The following is a 20217-nucleotide window of genomic DNA, read 5'->3' on the forward strand; positions in this document are numbered from 1 at the left end:
GGAGGATGGGTGGGTGGTAGGTAATCAATCAGGACCTTGTATGCATATATGCATGGCCCATGGACATAGACAATGGGGCGGTGAGGGCCTGGGTAGGGTGAAGGGGCGGGCTGGAGGGAGTCAATGAGGGGAAAATGGGGACATATATGCAATACTTTCAAGAATAATATATGATTTAAAACACATTAAAATAAGTATATATCCTATATAATAAAAGGGCAATATGCAAATTGACCCTAACAGCAGAATGACTGGGAATGACTGGTCACTATGACACACACTGACCACCAGGGGGCAGACGCTCAATACAGGAGCTGCCCCCTGGTGGTCAGTGAGCTCCCACAGGGAGAGCTCTGCTCAGCCACAAGCCAGGCTGATGGCTGCCAGTACAGCGGTGGTGGTGGGAGCCTCTCCCACCTCCTCAGCACACTAAGGATGTCTGACTGCAGCTTAGGCATGCTCTCCACTGGCAAGTGGGCATCCCTCGAGGGTTCCCAGGCTGCCAGAGGGATGTCTGACTGCCAGCTTAGGCCCGATTCCCCGGGGAGCAGGACTAAGCCAGCAGGTGGACATCCCCCGAGGTGTCCCAGACTGCGAAAGGGCACAGGCAGGGCTGATGGACCCCTCTGAGTGCACAAATTTTTGTGCACCAGGCCTCTAGTATATATAACAGTGATGGCGAATCTATGACACGCGTGTCAGAGGTGACATGTGAACTCATTTTTTTGGTTGATTTTTCTTTGTTAAATGGCATTTAAATATATAAAATAAATATCAAAAATATAAGTGTTTTACTATGGTTGCAAATATCAAAAAATTTCTATATGTGACACGGCAGCAGAGTTAAGTTAGGGTTTTTCAAAATGCTGACATGCCGAGCTCAAAAGGTTCGCCATCACTGATTATATATATATATATATATATATATATATATATATATGAAACGATTTCATGGTAGTACAACAGCCATCACTAGCCCATGCATTTGGGGAGAATTATTTCTTTTCTTTTTTAAAAATATATTTTATTCAGTTTTTACAGAGAGGAAGGGAGAGGGATAGAGAGTTAGATATATCAATGAGAGAGAAACATTGATCAGCTGCCTCCTGCACACCCCCCACTGGGGATGTGCCCACAACCAAGGTACATGCCCTTGACTGGAATTGAACCTGGGACCTTTCAGTCCACAGGCCAATGCTCTATCCACTGAGCCAAACCAGTCAGGGCAAGGAGAGAATTATTTCTTATTTGGTAGCTGCTGTGGTAAAGATATGGCCAGCTGTGACATTCACAGTGAAGATGAAAAAGGTGGAAATTAGCAGAAAGGCAAGGGGAGAGCACCCTCTGGGGCTCTGCCAGCTGGAGATAGCTTTACTCTCCCGGCACCAATATTTCAAGATGTGAGAGTTCAAAGCTCAATAAGATCCACTTTCATTGCAGTCATCACCAACCCTTTGGCTTCTTGACCTACAAACTCTGAGAAGGCGTGTATCAAATTGGAGGAGGTGAGAGTCAAAGCCTTGCTTCATTCTTCCAATCAAAGTCCAATACGGAATGATATTAGAAAAGATTGTCACCGTCTTTAGCCTGAAACTATGCTAAGAACAAAAATTCATTAAGGAGTTGAGAATCTCAGAATGGAGACTTGAATCTTCACCTCATTGAATGAGTGCTGGAGTTCTTGTACTTCCACTTCAAGACTGCCTTTGGTATTCTGTGCCTGCAAACGAGGGGATGTATCTTCTGGAAGGATTGCCTAGCTATTTCTGGACAGCTGCTCCCATGAAAGTTTCTGCAGTTCCTTCTCAAGTTGGAGAGAACTCTTTCTCTGAAAGAATAATCTGGTAGACCAAGACCTAGTCTTCCCAGAGATCTCTTTGGATCACTAAATGGCTTGTTCATTGGCACCATGGTGTCACATTACAGAGCCCGTGAGCCAGTCATGATGATGTCCCTCCACGCTGGCCATTGCTACCTCCAATGCAGAATGATGAAATCCAAAGGAACCTCTGTGGGCTCACCAGCACAGATGTCCATGTGGCAGAAAGCATGTGCTGTCATTTAAATTTTCATCCCGACTCCGCTCCTGGGATAGCAAGAGTTTATGATTCAAAGGAAAATAGTGGTCTTGGGGATTGTGACAGGCCTTACAGGGGAGCTGAAAAATTGTGCAAAATAAGGGTGGTACTGGAGACCAATCACATGCTGGGGGGGCGTAAGGGTAGCTAGTAAATGTACCAGATGATTCTTTTCTTGTTTGGGGTAGTTCTAATGACATCTTTATAAGATCAAGTTTTCACTCCCATGGTAAAACACTTCACACTAGAATTAAGCACTCAAATGGTAGGTTTCACTTTTATGAACTTTTTAATGGATGGAAAATTCCCTAATCTAATTAAACATTCAACCAGGGGCTCTGAAAATGGAGCCTTTTGTTATTCATGGTGTCCATTGCTTGGATCTGCGATATACCAATCAAGTATCAACACCATTCATGCAGGTGTGATCTTTGCAGTACCTGTGTCATTTTACTGTTTGTCAGTGTACCAGAATAGACATTTCCAAAATGTCCTTTGCCAAACAAAATGAAGGATTACTGGCAGGAGAAGCATTACTGAAAGATTATTGGGTTGAAGATAAAGAGATTGAAATATACTTTACAAACTTTCATTGCTATGAAAATCTTTTGCTGCCATAACTGATTTAGTTTTAGGTGAAAAAAGTAATCAGCTTAGGAGTGGGGGAGTGTCAGCAAGGTGTATTGAGTTTATTTTCAGTTCTTTAAGGAGGAAAGTCTTCAGATTTTAGAAATGTGAATTGTTTTCCATCAAGCACAAAATAATCACAATGTGAATTTTATCAGCTTCTCCTTAATCTGCCCCTCCAAGTCCTTTTCTGCTATGCACTATGATTTCTATGCATTGAGAGCACATTTCATGTGTATTCAACTTAAAGTTAAATGAAACTTTTACAATAAAATTGGTGTTTTTAATATATTTTTATTGATTTCAGAGAGGAAGGGAGAGTGAGAGAGAGATAGAAACATCAATGATGAGAGAGAATCATTGATAAACTGCCTCCTGCACACCCCCTTCTGGGGACTGAGCCCGCAACCTAGGCATGTGCTCTTGACCGGAATCGAAGCCAGGACCCTTCAGTCTGTGGGAGGACGCTAGCCTCTGAGCCAAACCAGCTAGGGCAAAAATTGCTGTCTTTTTAAATGGCTTATTTTCAAAGATAGTGTTGAAGAAACATGTCCATATGGTAAATGCTGAATTTACATGTACACTAAAAATGATATTTTAAAAATTATTTGTAATCTCACTGTTAACTTTAGAAATATTTAGAATTATGAATTGACATAATCTTTTCTAAATTTTTTATTTATTGATTTTTTTTTAGCAAGAATAGAAGGGGGAGAAAGGAGAGAAGAGTTAGGGAGAGAAACACTGATCTGTTGTCCCACTTATGCGTCCATTGGTTGATTCTTGTATGTGCCCTGACTAGGTATCAAACCCACAACCATGGTGTATCAGGAGGATCCTACCAACTGAGCTACCTGGCTAAGGCCTAAATTATTTTTAAGGTTGTGCTGATTTGGGTTGTAACTAGTTGGTTTTTTCTGTTGCCTTCATTTGTGTGTGTGTGTGTGTGTGTGTGTGTGTTTGCGCGCGCGCGCGCCGCCCACGGCGGGGGGGTATAATTATTTTTGTAACCCCCCGAGGGGAGTAATTTCCCCCCTTTTTAGAGAGTGAAAGAGAGAGACAGAAAGAGAGAAGCATCGATGTGAGAGAGACACACCAATTGGTTGCCTCCCGCCTGCACCTTGACATGGAAGGGGATCCAGCCTGCAACCGAGGTACATATCCTTGACTGGAATGGAACCCACAACCCTTAAGTCCACGGGCCTATGCTCTATCCACTGAGCCAAACAAAAATCTTAAATAATTGTATACCACCAATTTAGAAATGGTTGCCTTTTATGTCATTAAACTCCAATACAATTTGGCATCCTATATAATAAGAGCCTAATAAGCTAAGTGTCCGGTCATCCAGTCATCCATTCAACCAATCAAAGCATAATATGCCAATGATATGCTAAGGCCACTCAACTGCTCTCTATGACATGCACTGACCACCAGGGGACAGACGCTCCAACTGGTAGGTTAGCTTGCTGCTGGGGTCCGACCAATTGGGACTGATCAAGAAGGGCCGGACACGCCCTGGAGCCCTCCCGCAGACCCTCCCTGGCTGGCCAACCTCCTGTGTCCCTACCCAGCCCTGATCATGCACCGGTGGGGTCCCTCGGCCTGGCCTGTGCCCACAAATATTTGGTAATACGCAGTGGGATGTCAGAGAGCCAGTTTTGGCCTGATCCTGCAGGCCAGGCCGAGGCACCCCATTGGTGCACGAATTTGTGCACTGGGCCTCTAGTAACATATAAAGGCCTATGGAACTAGAATTATTATTAAATAAATATTACACGATCTTAGATTCCTATGATAGCAATTTTTGTGTTATCTATACTTTCCTTTGGCAAATGTTTTTTTCTCAACTTCACCTTAGTCAACATTTTCTTGATTAGAACTTGATTGTACAACTAACTTTCACACATGGATTGGGTTCTCTTGCAACATAAAGTTTTGGATAGATTTAGATAAAAAGGAAACATTGTTTTACAGTGGATTTATATTTTTCTTTAATGTAGCAAAGAGTAAAATATTCTATATTTGACCCCTGCCCCCACCAAATACTCTAGTTGTAAAAGTGTGAAAATTGTGAAGTATTATTAAGAAAAAATATTAGGTCTGAGGAACAGCAGCTGTGTGTGAAGCCTTCCCCCACCAGCCAGAGGAGCCACCACAACTGTGAACAGCACCCACCAGAGGAGCTGCTGCCAACTGAGGAGCAGCTGCTACCACAACCGCCCGAGGAGCAACCGCAGCCCGAGGAGCCACTGCCACCCAAGGAGCAGCCACTGAACGACTCAACATCTAGATATGGCAGTACAATCAAACATGGGTAGACAAAGAAACCCCCAAAGGAAAGAAAAGGAGGACTCGCCAGAAAAGCAGCTAAGTGATACAGAGGCATGCAACATGACAGAAAAAGAATTCAGATTAAGAGTCCTAGAGTGTATAAACTGGATGGAGGAAAAAATCAACAACTTATGCAAGAAGCAAGAAGAAACAGATGAAAAAAATCAATAAATTATGTAAGAACCAAGAAGAAATGAAGAGTGATATAGCTGCAATAAAAAACACCATTGAAAGTTTCAACAGTAGACTAGGAGAAGCGGAGGACGAAATTAGCGAATTAGAAGACAGGGAAACAAAACACACCCAAACTGAACAGCAATTGGAGAAAAAAATTAAAAGACAGGAGGAGAGCCTAAGGGAGCTATGGGACAACATGAAACGAAACAACATACGAATAATAGGGGTGCCAGAACAACAGAAAGAGGAACAAGGGTGAGAAAACCTATTTGAAGAAATAATATCAGAAAACTTCCCAGAGGTGGGGAAGAAAAAAATCACACAAGCACAGAGAGTCCCAAACAAGGTGAACCCGAAAAGACCCACACCAAGACACATCATAATTACCATGGCAAATGTTCAGGACAAAGAGGGTGCAAGAGAGAGACGAAAAGTTATATTCAAGGGATCTCCCATTAGATTATCAAATGATTTCTCAACAGAAACACATCAGGCCAGAAAAGAATGGACAGAAATTTACAAAGTGATGCAAAGCAAAGGACTTAATCCAAGAATACTCCATCCAGCAAGGCTATCATTCAAAATTGAAGGGGAAATAAGAAGCTTCACAGACAAAAAAAGGCTAAGGGAGTTTATCACCACCAAGCCAGCAATGAAGGAAATGCTACAAGGGACTGGTGTAAAAAAAAGAAATAAAAAGCTCAGAAAGAAAACAGACACACAAAAAAAGAAATGGCTACAAACAAGTACCTTTCAATAATAACTTTAAACATAAACGGACTAAATGCTCCAACCAAAAGACATCGAGTGGCTGAATGGATAAAAAAACATGACCCATACATTTGCTGTCTACAAGAGACCCACCTCAGAAGAAGGGACTCACACAGACTGAAAGTGAAGGGATGGAAAAATATCTTTCAGGCAATTGGAAATGAAAAAAAAAAGCTGGGGTAGCAATACTTATATCCGACAAAATAGACCTCAAAGTGAAGGCCATAACAAGAGATAAGGAAGGCCACTTCATAATACTAAAGGGATCAATACAACAAGAAGATATAACCCTGATAAATATATATGCACCCAATGCAGGAGCACCCAAATACATTAAAAAAAACTCCTGGGAGATATCAAAGGAGAGATCGACAACAATACAATCATAGTAGGGGACTTTAATACACCACTGACATCACTGGATAAATCCTCTAGACAAACAATCAGCAAAGAAACAGCAATCCTAAATGACTCACTAGATCAGATGGACTTAACTGACATCTTCAGAACACTTCACCTCAAAGCCATGGAATATACATTCTTCTCAAGGGCTCATGGAACATATTCAAAAATAGACCACATATTGGGTCACAAACAAAGTATCCCCAAATTCAAGAAGATTGAAATCATACCAAGCATCTTCTCAGACCATGATGGCATAATATTAGAAATAAACTACAATAAAAACAATCCAAAATACATAAACACTTGGAAGCTGAATAGCATGTTATTAAATATTGATTGGGTCACCAATGAGATCAAAGAAGAAATTAAAAACATCCTGGAAACTAATGACAATGAAAACACAACAATACAAAACCTATGGGACACAATAAAAGCAATCCTGAGAGGAAAGTTTATAGCTCTACAGGCCCATCTCAAAAAACAAGAAAAAATGATAGTAAATCATCTAAATCTACAACTCAAAGTATTAGAAAGAGAGCAACAAGAAAAGCCCAGAGTGAGCAGAAGGAAGGAGATAATAAAGATTAGAGCAGAAATAAATGACATAGAGACCAAAAAAACAATACAGAAAATCAATGAAACCAAGAGCTGGTTCTTTGAAAGGATAAACAAGATTGATGAACCTCTAGCCAGGCTCACCAAGAAGCAAAGAGAGAGGACCCAAATAAACAAAATCAGAAATGATAGAGGCGAAATAACAACAGACCCCACAGAAATACAAATGATTGTTAAACAATACTATGGACAACTCTACTCCAACAAATTAGACAACCTGGAGGAAATGGACATATTCCTAGAAAAATACAACATTCCAAAACTCAATCAGGAAGAATCTAAAAATCTCAATAGGCCAATAACTATGGAAGAAATTGAAGCAGTCATCAAAAAGCTTCCAGCAAACAAAAGCCCAGGACCAGACAGCTTCAGAAGGGAGTTTTACCAAACATTCAAGGAAGAACTAAAACCTATCCTCCTCAGACTATTCTGAAAAATTCAAGAGGAAAGAACACTTCCAAGCTCATTCTATGAAGCCAGCATCACTCTAATACCAAAACCAGGTAAAGACAACACAATGAAAGAGAATTACAGGCCAATATCCCTCATGAACATAGATGCCAAAATCCTCAACAAAATCTTAGCAAATCGGATCCAGCAGTTCATCAGAAAGATCATACACCATGACCAAGTAGGATTTATCCCAGGGATGCAAGGATGGTACAATATCCGCATATCAATAAACGCGATACATCACATAAACAAATTGAAAGAAAAAAACCACATTGTCATATCAATTGATGCAGAAAAAGCATTTGACAAAATCCAACACCCATTTTTGATAAAAACTCTCAACAAGGTGGGAATAGAAGGGGCATACCTCAACATAATAAAAGCTATATATGACAAATCCACAGCCAACATCATACTCAATGGACAAAAACTAACACCATTTCCCCTAAGAACAGGAACAAGACAGGGATGCCCACTCTCACCACTCCTGTTCCATATAGTACTGGAAGTATTAGCCATTGCAATTAGACAAGAAGAAGAAATAAAAGGCATCCAAATTGGAAAAGAAGAAGTAAAACTGTCCTTATTTGCCGATGACATGATATTATACATAAAAAACCCTAAAGACTCCATCAAAAAACTATTAGACTTAATAAATGAATTCGGCAATGTAGCAGGATACAAAATTAACGCCCAGAAATCTATGGCATTTCTATACACCAATAGTGAACTTACAGAAAGAGAGACTAAAAAAACAATCCCATTTACCATCGCACCAAAAAAATTAAGCTACCTAGGAATAAACTGAACTAAGGAGGTAAAAAACCTCTACTCAGAAAACTACAGGACATTGAAAAAAGAGATAGAGGAAGACATAAACAGATGGAAGAACATACCATGTTCTTGGATTGGTAGAATCAACATCATTAAAATGTCCATACTACCCAAAGCAATCTATAAATTCAACGCACTTCCCATTGAAATACCAACGGCATATTTCACGGCCTAGAACGAACTCTCCAAAAGTTCATGTGGCATAAAAAAAGACCCCGAATCACTGCAGTGATCCTGAGAAAGAACAAAGTAGGTGGGATCTCAATACCAGATATCAAGCTGTATTACAAAGCCACTGTTCTCAAAACTGCCTGGTATTTGGCACAAGAACAGACATATAGATCGATGGAATAGAATAGAGAGCCCAGAAATCGGCCCGAACCAATATGCTCAATTAATATTTGACAAAGGAGGCAAGAACATACAATGGAGTCAAGATAGTCTCTTCAATAAATGGTGTTGGGAAAATTGGACAGATACATGCAAGAAAATGAAACTAGACCACCAACTTACACCATACACAAAAATAAACTCAAAATGGATAAAGAACTTAAATGTACGACGGGAAACCATAAAAATACTAGAGGAATCCAAAGGCAACAAAATCTCAGACATATGCCGAAGCAATTTCTTCACTGATACAGCTCCTAGGGCATTGGAAACTAAAGAGAAAATAAACAAATGGGACTACATCAAAATAAAAAGTTTCTGCACAGCAAAAGAAACCATCAACAAAACAACAAGAAAGCCCACTACATGGGAGAACATATTTTCCAATGTTATATCTGATAAGGGCCTAATCTACAAAATTTATAGGGAACTCATACAACTTAACAAAAGGAAGATAAACAATCCAATCAAAAAATGGGCAAAGGACCTAAATAGACACCTTTCAAAAGAGGACATTCAGAAAGCCAAGAGACATATGAAAACTTGCTCAAAGTCACTGATCATCTGAGAGATGCAAATCAAAACAACAATGAGGTACCATCTCACACCTGTCAGAATGGCTATCATCAACAAATCCACAAACGACAAGTGCTGGAGAGGATGCGGAGAAAAAGGAACACTCGTGCACTGCTGGTGGGAATGCAGACTGGTGCAGCCACTGTGGAAGACAGTATGGAGTTTCCTCAAAAAACTAAAAATGGAACTCCCATTTGACCCTGTGATCTCACTTCTAGGAATATATCCCAAGAAACTAGAAACACCAATCAGAAAGGATATATGCACCCATATATTCATAGCAGCACAATTCACCATAGCTAAGATCTGGAAACAGCCTAAGTGCCCATCAGTAGATGAATGGATTAGAAAACTGTGGTACATCTACACGATGGAATACTATGCTGCTGTAAAAAAGAAGGTACTCTTACCATTTGCAACGGCATGGATGGAACTGGAGAGCATTATGTTAAGTGAAATAAGCCAATCAATGAAGGAAAAACACCACATGATCTCACTCACTCATGGATAATAAAGACCATTATAAACTTATGAACAAAAATAGATACAGAGGCAGAGCTGCCTCAAACTGATTGTCAAACTACAGTGGGAAAGCCAGGGAGGGTTGAGGGGCGGGAGGGGGGCGGGTAAGAGGTCAACCGAAGGACTTGTATGCATGCATATAAGCATAACCAATGGACATAAGACACTGGGGGGTAGGGGAGGCCGAGGGATTGTTAAGGGCGGGAAAAAAAGGAGACATATGTAATACTCTTTGTAATACTTTACGCAATAAAACATTAAAAAAAAAGAAAATCTAAAAAAAAAGAAAGAAAAAATATGAAGACCATATCAAATATATTGAAGTCTTCTTGCCTCTTTATATACTGCCATTTAAAAAAAACTTGTTTGTTTCTTTATTATTTTTAATATATTTTATTGCCTATTTTGAATTTAGAAAAGTCTTGAGTAATTTGGAATCATTAATCATTTTACCTCTAATTCAGTAGTAGTCATGGGGGGTGGTTATTCCTAACGTTTTTCTAGTTATTTTGAAAAGTAGAGTTATTTTAATTGCACAATGCTGTGATGTTGTTTCAAGATTCCCCTGTCCAGAAAATGTTTCCAGTTACACAGCTTTACAGGAAACTGTTTCTATCTAAAATGAAACATGTAATTTGAGATGTTTCTTTCTTTGTCACTTAGTTTTCTCTACCCTCATTTAAACACAAGGGTAAAAGTCTTAAGCAAAGTTATTGGCTTTGTCATTCAAATATATCTCTATTCCCATTTTTTTCTCTTTGTTTTTTTTTAAGGCCAGAATTGAAATATTACCAAGAAAAGGTACAAAGCCATAATATTATGGTATGATGTATTTTGACTTATAGGGGAACAGGCACTTAATTTTGATGGTACATTGATTGTACTTCGTTGTGGAAATTCCTCTTTCACTTTCTAATGTTTCACCTGATAAGATGGCATATGAAGAATATTGTAATAATATAATTTAAGTGTTTACTATAAGCTATTTGGATTAAGAATTATGACAGTGTTATAAACTTATTATTAAATTAATGTAAGACATTTAACCCTGGCCAGGTTGCTCAGTTAGTTAGAGCATCGTCCCATACACCAAAAGGTTTCAGGTTGCATTCCTGGTCAGGGCACATACCTAGGTTTCAGGTTCGATCCCTGGTCAGTGCTCATATGGGCTGTAACCGATGGGTGTTTCTCTCTCTCTCTTTCTCTCTCTTTCTCTCTCAAATCAATAAACATATCCTAGGGTGAGGATAAAAAATTAATGTAAGACATTTAAACTACTCTTTGCAAAGCTCTTTATTATAAAACTATTTAAAATGTATCTAGGGCCTGGTTGGCGTGGTTCAGTGGTTGAGTATCAACCTATGAACCAGGAGGTCACGGCACATGCCCAAGTTGCTGGCTCGATCCCAAGTATGGGGTGTGTAGAAGACAGCTTATCAATGATTCTCTCTCATCACTGATGTTTCTATCTCTCTTTCCCTCTCCCTTCCTCTCTGAAATCAATAATATATATATATATTTTTTTAAAAATGTATCTAGGGTGAATTAAAAGTTCTTGTGCATCTATGGTAGATGGGAGGTATAGTCAAAGGGCCGCTGTATATTGATGATAATTGTTGAAATGACTTCTCCATGTTTCTAGAAGCATTTACATGTACTATTTGTGAAAAAAAAAATGGTACACAGAGGTTTTTGGACTGTCCTGAACCTCATTTTATCATGTGTAATTAGCTTGTTCCCCATGTTTTCTTCAGGTGCTATCATGTGTATAAGATCTAGCTATTTTGTGTCAAGTTCAGATTATTCTGAATTTCATCTAAATATTTTTTTAAAAAATTTTTAATTTTGTGTTGTTTTGGAGGGTAGATGTTATATTGTTCTATTCAGAAAGCCATTTTTGTTGTTGTTGTTGTTAGTCCTCACCCGAGGATATTTTTCCCATTGATTTTTAGAGAGTGGAAGGGAGGGGGAGAGACAGAGAGAGAAACATCAATGTGAGACACACTGATCGGTTGTCTCCCACACTGCAACCAAGGTAGATGCCCTTGACCAGAATCAACCCATGACCCTTCAATCTGGGGCCAACGCTCTAATCACTGAGCCAAACCAGCTACAGATGGAAAGCCAATTTTTTATGTGCCTTGGTATATTCATAATATACAATATTTTAAAGAAATATAATGCAATCTGAAATTGTTATGTTCTGATAGTATATCGATACAAATAAAAGCATTTGTCAAGAAATTAATTAAAGCCCTAACCGGTTTGGCTCAATGGATAGAGCGTCAGCCTGTGGACTCAAGGGTCCCAAGTTCGATTCCGGTCAAGGGCATGTACCTTAGTTGTGGGCACATCCCCAGTGGGGAGTGTGCAGGAGGCAGCTGGTCGATGTTTCTAACTCTCTATCCCTCTCCCTTCCTCTCTGTAAAAAATCAATAAAAATATTTAAAAAAAGAAATTAATTAAAGTCCTGGCCAGGTAGCTCAGTTGGTTAGAGGTTCATCCTGATACACCAAGTTTGTGGTTTTGATCCCTGTTCAGGGCACATATAAGAAGCAACCAATGAGAGATGGAACCAAGATGGCAGCATAGGTAAATGACTGTACTCGCTGCCTCCCACAACCACATCAAAATTACAACTAAAATACAGAACAACTATCATCCAGAACTGCGGGAAAGCTGGCTGAGTGGAAGTACTACAACTAGAGAGGTAAAGAAGAAAGCGCATTGAGACTGGTAGGAGGTGCAGAGGCGCAGAACAGGCTGGTCCAGCACCCAGGTGTGCTGCTTTTTTAATCAGGAGGGAGATCGCCTCTGCAGAGGCAGCCTGGAGGAGCAAGGGGTCCCAGCCCCACACCAAACCCCCAGCCCCAGGTTCCAGACCTGGGGAAAGAAGTCCTTACGGGCTGTAAGAAATACGGACTGTAAAAACCAGTGCAGATTGGGGCTGAGTAGCACACAAGTTGCTGGAGACTCAGCTGCTCTTCCTAAAAGGCCAGCAGCACAAACTGAATTTACAAGCTCCCACTTCCCCTGAGCTCCAGTGCTGGGCGAGGATATGGGGGCCCAGACACATATGGGGAGAAACTGGACTGTCTGGCATCAGGGCAGGAACTCAGGGGCAGCTTTCTTCCAGATGGAGGTGCTTACAGCGGTCATTGTTCCCATGCTGGGACCTCCCTGGTGCAGGGATGACTGGCAGCCATTTCTGTTTGCTCCACCCTGGTGATTCCGTGAGACCCCCCCCCCCAAATTTACAACTGCACCCAAGCCATGCACAGGGGCTTTTGCATATGAATGGTCTGTCCTTTCTCAGCCTAAAACCTGTCAAACAAGCTGCAGCTGGGTCAGGGAGCCCCAAAGCTATCAATAAAAGGCCCAAGGCCAGCACCAGCACCAGCCTGCCTTGCTTCACAGCTGGGCCTTGCATGGACACTTCCAAACCCAATACAAAGAGGAGGAATCTGCAGATCTCTCTGTAGCTCCTGTTGGGTGGCCTCAGGCAGCGGCTGACTTTGCACCTCCCTGGAGACCCAAGAGTCATTGTACCCAGTGGTCAGTGTGAGACCATCCAGATTACAACTCTACACATCCATAAGCGACACACTCAAGGGGCAGACTCAGTGAGCACCAAAGCCCCACTGAAGCAAGTCCTGCCCCATAAGGGTGTCTCCTGCACAGCAGCTCTCCCACTGTAGTCGCAGCTGGTCCCCATAACCAGTTGGCCTGTAGGTCAATTCCTCCCAGTGACACCAACAGCAATCAAGGCTCAACTACAGCAAAACTGTGCACACAGCCCACAAAGGGGTGCACCAAGAGTGTCCACCTCAGGTGATTGGGGAGGCTGAGCCACTGGGCCTTATAGGACACCTACCACACAAGGCTACTCTATCAACTCAAGGAGACTTAGCAGCTACCCAATACATAGAAACAAACACAGGGAAGCAGCCAAAATGCTGAGACAAAAAACATGTCACAAATGAAAGAAATGGAAGAAAGCAAACTACTGCTATAGAGTTCAAAACTACAGTTATAAGGTTACTCAAGAATCTTCTGGAAACCTCCAAGGAACTTAATGAGACCTTCAAGGATCTTAGTGAGAATGCCAAAAAAATGGAAAAGGACCAGTCAGAAATTAAGCATACACTGACTGAAATAAAGAATAATATACAGGGATTCAACAGTAGACTAGAGGATCCTGAAAATCAAGTCAATGATTTGAAATATAAGGAAGCAAAACACATCCAACCAGAAGAGCAAAAAGAAAAAAGAATCTAAAAATATGAAGATAGTGTAAGGAGTCTGTGGGACAACTTCAAGTGTACCAACATCTGAATTATGGGGGTGCCAGAAGAAGAAAGAGAGCAAGATACTGAAAACCTATTTGAAGAAATAATGACAGAAAACTTCCTCTCCCTGGTGAAAGAAATAGACTTACAAGTCCAGAAAGCACAGAGAACCCCAAACAAGAGGAATCCAAAGAGGACTACACCAAGACACATCATAATTACAACGCCAAGGGCAAAAGACAAAGAGTGAATCTTAAAAGCAGCAAGAGAAAAACAGTTAGTTACCTACAAGAGAGTGCCCATACATCTGTCAGCTGATTTCTCAACAGAAACTATGCAGGCCAGAAGGGAGTGGCAAGAAATATTGAAAGTGATGAATAGCAAGAACCTACAACCAAGATTACTCTACCCAGCAAAGCTATCATTTAGAATTGAAGGTCAGATAAAGGGCTTCACAGACAAGAAAAAGCTAAAGGAGTTCATCACCACCAAACCAGTATTATATGAAATGCTGAAGGGTATTCTTTAAGAAGAGGAAGGAGAAGAAAAAGGTAAAGATAAAAAATTATTAACAACAAAGTGACAACAAATACATATCAACAAGTGAATCTAAAAATAAAATGAATAAAAAAATCTGATGAACAGAATAAACTGGTGATGGAATAGAATCAGGGGCATGGAAATGGGACAGACTGATGATTCTCAGAGGGAAGGGTGTGGGGGGGGGTGTGGGAAGAGATTAGACAAAGATCTTGTATGCATGTATGCATTACCTATGGACACAGACAGTAGGGTGGTGAGGGCCTGGGGTGGAGTGGGAACTGGGTAGAGGGGAGCTATGGGGGGGGGGGGGAGAGGGATATCTGTAATAATCTCAACAATAAAGTTTTTTTTAAAAAATGAAAAAAAAGAAGCAACCAATGAATATAAATAAGTGGAACAACAAATTGATGTTTCTCTCTCTCTGAAATCAACAAAAAATATATTAATTAAATTTGTAAACAGAAAGAAAGGGGTATTGCAATATGTTCTGTTTTTGTACAGAAAGATAGACATTTGCTGTGAGTAGCAAACATAATGTGAAAGGTTAATTTTATGTGATACTCAAACAGTCTGGTTGAAAATGGAAGGGGAAAAAAGAGAAATAAAACTTCATCCTCTAGTTTGATCTGAGTATATTTTATTTATATTTTTGGATTCTATAGATAGTTTTGTTAAATAGTCTAATAGGAACAATTGCCAGTTTCATAAATAACTTAATATTTCTCAAATAAAGTGTTGGGACACTAGTAATCACAAATTTAGTTTCTTTTTAATCCTGTAAAGAGGGTTTTTTTGTAAACACCTTTTTTATTAATCATGACATGGCAAAATGTACAGTTGCTGTTTCTGAAAAGTGTTACAAACTCTACATCTACAGATGATGAAAAATTCTTATAGAATTTTTAGTAAGTGTACATGTTGGGTTATGGAAGTTTTATAGTCATGTGGAAGTGTCATGAAATTAACCCTTGCAATTCAGGCTACTGTAGTTTATACTTTTCCTGTATGTTTCAAGTCAGATGTGTACCATTTGTACTGAGAACCCACAGAATGAATCATCCCAAGTCCATTGATTGTAATATGTCATTTGATTTATAAACAAATAATAGTAACTTTTTGTACATTTCTGGAAATAGATTGTATAATAATTTATGTATCTGCTTCTAGATACAGTGTATAAGTAAAAGTTTCATTAAAACAGACACACACACAAACACACACATGTGCGCACAAAACACACACTTTTATTTTCTCAGTTTCCATGGATTAGGAATCCAGGTTAACTGGGTTCTTTGCTCAAGGTCTCACAGGCTAAAATTAAGGTGTCAGCTAGACCATAAACTCATCTGAGGCTTAGGGACCTCTTCCAAACTCATGTGGTTGTGGCAGGATTTACTTTCTTGAGGTCGAAGGACTGAGGTTCCCATATCCTTCATGGTAGTCAGTTGGAGCCCACTCTCAGTTCTTAGAGGCACGTGGCCCCCTCCATCTTCAGAGTCAGCAATGGAGAACCTTCCTCATGTCATACTCCTCTCAGACTTTGAATCTCACCGGAAAGGGCCCAGTCCCTCCCACTTTTGTAAAAATCGTGATAAAAAAACACACATAACACAAAATTCACCACCATCTTAACTATTTTTAGTAGTGTTAAGTACATTCACATTGTTGTGCAACAAATTTCCAGAACTGTTCATCTTGCAAAACTGAAACTCTATATTCATTACACAACAGCTCCCCATTTCTCCGTCCCCCAGCCCTTGGTAACCAGCATTTCACTTTCTGTTTCTATGAGTTTGACTATTTTAGATCTCTCCTATAAGTTGAATCATACAGCATTTGTTCTTTTCTAAATGAAGAGCCCAATCCCTTTTAAAGCTTGCCTGATTGGGTCAGTGCACTTAGGATAATCTCTATTTCTTAAAGTTAATTGATTTGGGGTTTTAATTACACCTGCACAGTCCCTCACAGCAGTGTCTAGATTAGTTTTATACTAACTTGGAGAAGGTGTGTGTTCATGGGGTGGGAGGCAGGAATCTTGGGTGCTATGTTAGAGTTGCCTATCACATATGGTGAAGTAACCCTTAAAAAGGAGGGAGATTGCTAACTGGGCCTGTCAGTTTTACCATGTTGAGTTCAACTTTCATATACCATACTAGCCCTTTAAATTAAAATAGCATTGGAATTCACCCTCTACCTCCATAGTCAGTGTCACTCCTCTGGTACTGGCCTAGGCAATTGCAACAGCCCTCTAACTGGTCTCTAGCCCTTTCTGACTAATTTTCCACACTTCACCTTAGAAAACCTAAAATGCAAATCAGAATTAAGTCAATTCTATAAAAGTCCTTAGTGGCTGTGCATCATATGTCAGCTCCACCTGCTAATGCAGCCTCATCCCTGTACTGACACTCATACTGGTTTCAGTTCTCTGGAGAGATCCGGCTATTTCACCCGTCCAACCATGCCTTTTCCCAATCTTTTCTCTCTGTCTAGAATGGTCATCCCCTCCATCAGTCTGCTTAGAAAATTCTTATATATCCTTCACTCTCCCCTTCTTAAGTAAACATACTGGCACCTTACCCACAATCTCCCTCTCCACCCTAATTCCTGGTGCTCATAATAGGGGATCTCATTGTCCATGGAGATGACATAATAACTTCTCCATTCCTTGACTCTCAATTACCTTCTCCATTCCACTTCAGCCACCCACACCTAAAACACCACATCTTGAATTTTATTGTGGCCCAGAATTGCTCACCTCTACCATTTATTCCTCCACTATTCCATTTTGACTGCAACTTCTTCTCCTACTGGATCCTTCAGGCCCTCACCCACTTGATACTTTTTTTCTCTTTACTTCATAGAGACCTCTTTAGTTCTCTGAGACCTCAATTTTCTCCTAGTCTGTCAGCCCCTCCTGACCTCTTTTCACTTACCTTCCCAACTTTTCTTAATGCCATGCTTGATCACCTGAACTTCTCTCTCACCAGTACCCTTAATGCCTTTTTCATTCCTGTCTGCCAAATGAGCCACACGAATGTTTCACCTTGGATCAGTACTACAAACCACCCATCTATCCTCCACCTTGGTGTTTGTACCTGCTAGAGAAAATCCACAAAACCATAAAAATTAGTGTCCCTATAAATCCATGGTCTTCAGTCTCAGCCGATTCTCTTCACATTACATTCACACACATCCTTATGTCCATTCAATCTGCCTGTTCAACGTCCATCATCCACCTGTACTGTAAGTGCCATCTTTTTCTATCTTTTTCAGAACCCCGCTCTCCATCAATTATCCCTTTTCTCTCTGAATTCAATCATCTTTTTCCTCAGCTTTACACATGCCTGGGTGTCTCCCATTAAAAAAACAAAACAGAACTCTCCCTTGATTCTAAGTCTCCATCAGATGCCAATTTCTCTCCTTACCTTCTCAGCTTAAGCTTCTCCAAATAGTAGTAGTCTACATTCGCTGTCTCTACTTCCTCAAATTCATTCATGCCTCAACCTACTGAAAAAAGTTTCCGTTGAAATTTCTTTTGGCAAAAGTCACCATTGACCTCCAAACCACCAAAGCCAATAGCCACGTTTCAGTTTTGATGCTACTGAGTTCTCTATGGATTTGACACTGCTGATAATTACCTCTCCCTTAAAATGTTCTTGTTCCTAGGTTTCCATCACATTGAATTAATTCAGTTTCCTGGTTATTCTGTACTTCTCTGGCCATTCCTGTTTGTTCTCTTTCTTTTAAAAAAATGTTTTTATAGATTTTTAAAGAGAGAGGGAGAGATAGAAGCATCAATGATGAGAGAGAATTATCTATTTTAAATATGTTTTTATTGATTTTATAGAGAGAGGAAAAGAGAGAGATAGAAACATCAATGAGAAACATTGATGGGCTACCTCCTGCACATCCCTGACTGGGGATCAAGCCTGCAACCCCGGCATGTGCCCTGACTGGGAATCTAACTGGGGACCTCTTGGTGCATCAGTTGATGCTCAACAACTTAGCCACACCACCTGGGCTGTTCTCTCTTTTTAAATCTCTTCTCCCTTTCAGCACTTAAAGTTTAATGTTCCCCAATGTTTTGTCAAGAACTGTGAAGGTTCTGAGACGTAACCTCACTTACACAGTTATGTACTTTATTTATATGAATACTAAAGAAACACAAGGCACCTGGATCAGAGACAGGAGGTTTTTCTTTATTAATACTCTCGACCAGATCAACAGAGTAACACTGCCGCATTGGCCCCCCAGACCCAGACCTACAGGTGACAGGATGAAAACTGATGGAAACTTTCTATGTGAGTGGCAGGTTCCAACCCATAGAAGAGGGTAGAAAGCAATGGATTTTCTCCTTTTGTATATGGGAGAGAGACAGCCAACCTGCTCCCTTCCGAAAGGAGAAATCCCTTTGCTCCTTGGAGACAGAATGAAAAGGATATTGGCTCCTATACTAGCCTTTGCAATGTTAACATGTCTTTCTAATGGCCAGATAAGCTGTGTCTCCAGCTTTTACAGCCCAGAGAGATGTTTCCAAGGTCTGAGCTTCATCCCTTTTTTAAGCTAGAGATATAGTGCTGCAGTTTTCCTGGCTCCATTTGGATCTCTTGGGAAGATGTTTTATTATCCCTTTGGATCAGAGCAGTTAACCAGACAAATGGCTAAAGACAGCATCCTCACTGGTATGTGAAAAGTGAAATGCATCTAGCAGTGGTCGACAAACTGCGGCTCGGCAAACTGTGGCTCGCGAGCTACATGCGGCTCTTTCACAAAATACTGATTTCTGCGCATGGGCCACGAAGTTTCAATCGCACTGTACGTGCGCGCCTGCACGTGGTATTTTGTGGTATTTTGTGGAAGAGCCACACTCAAGGGGCCAAAGAGCCGCATGTGGCTCGCGAGCCGCCATTTGCCGACCACGGATCTAGGGGAAGTGAAAGCAAACATTCTCTGTTTTTATATTGCACACATTCTTGTGTCTCAGTTGGCTAGGGCTTTTTACAGGCCACTGAGAAATCCAGGGAAGTTTTATTTACCATGCCAGGCTTCTCTCTTTTGTCTTCTCATCTCACTCTACATGCTCTCCCTGGACCACTCCACCCACTCTTATTGTTTTAAATGCTACTTGTCTGCTAAAAATTTCAAACATCCCACTACCTGAATATTCTACAAATGCCTCAAACTCCACGTGTTCAAATGGAACTCTTCATCACCACCTCCAAACTGTTGTATTCTCTACATTAGTTGATAGCACCATCTGTGTCATACTTGGGGCTGTCATTATTTGAACAGCCTTTCTCTACATGGAAGAATTTCCACATTATGAGCTCTACCTTCCTTGTGTAAGTCAGTACTATTTCCCAGCCTCCCTTGTAGTCAGGACACAGTCAAGGTACTTAGGTTCTTTCAATCAGAAACTTACATGAGACTCAGACTCAAAGCTGAGCAACAATGAGGAAACCAGCTCTATGTGAAGTTCCATTTTTTTGCTATCAGGAAATTTCCAGTGTTTTCAAGGTTCACTTCTTGCAGCAGCAGCAGCAGCAGTAATAGTTTTTTCTTCTGCTCTGGATGGGAGTATTTGTATCACCTGGCCACTTCTT

The 20217-nt window shown here is 40.5% G+C and overlaps 1 pseudogene; it reads left to right on the top strand.

Annotated features, from left to right (window-relative positions):
• Positions 1–948: 948 nt before the first annotated feature.
• Positions 949–2618, top strand: LOC102431318 (annotated as a pseudogene).
• Positions 2619–20217: the final 17599 nt, after the last annotated feature.

The sequence above is a fragment of the Myotis lucifugus genome, unplaced genomic scaffold (assembly GCF_000147115.1).
Source record: "Myotis lucifugus unplaced genomic scaffold, Myoluc2.0 scaffold_4, whole genome shotgun sequence".
Taxonomy (NCBI): domain Eukaryota; kingdom Metazoa; phylum Chordata; class Mammalia; order Chiroptera; family Vespertilionidae; genus Myotis; species Myotis lucifugus.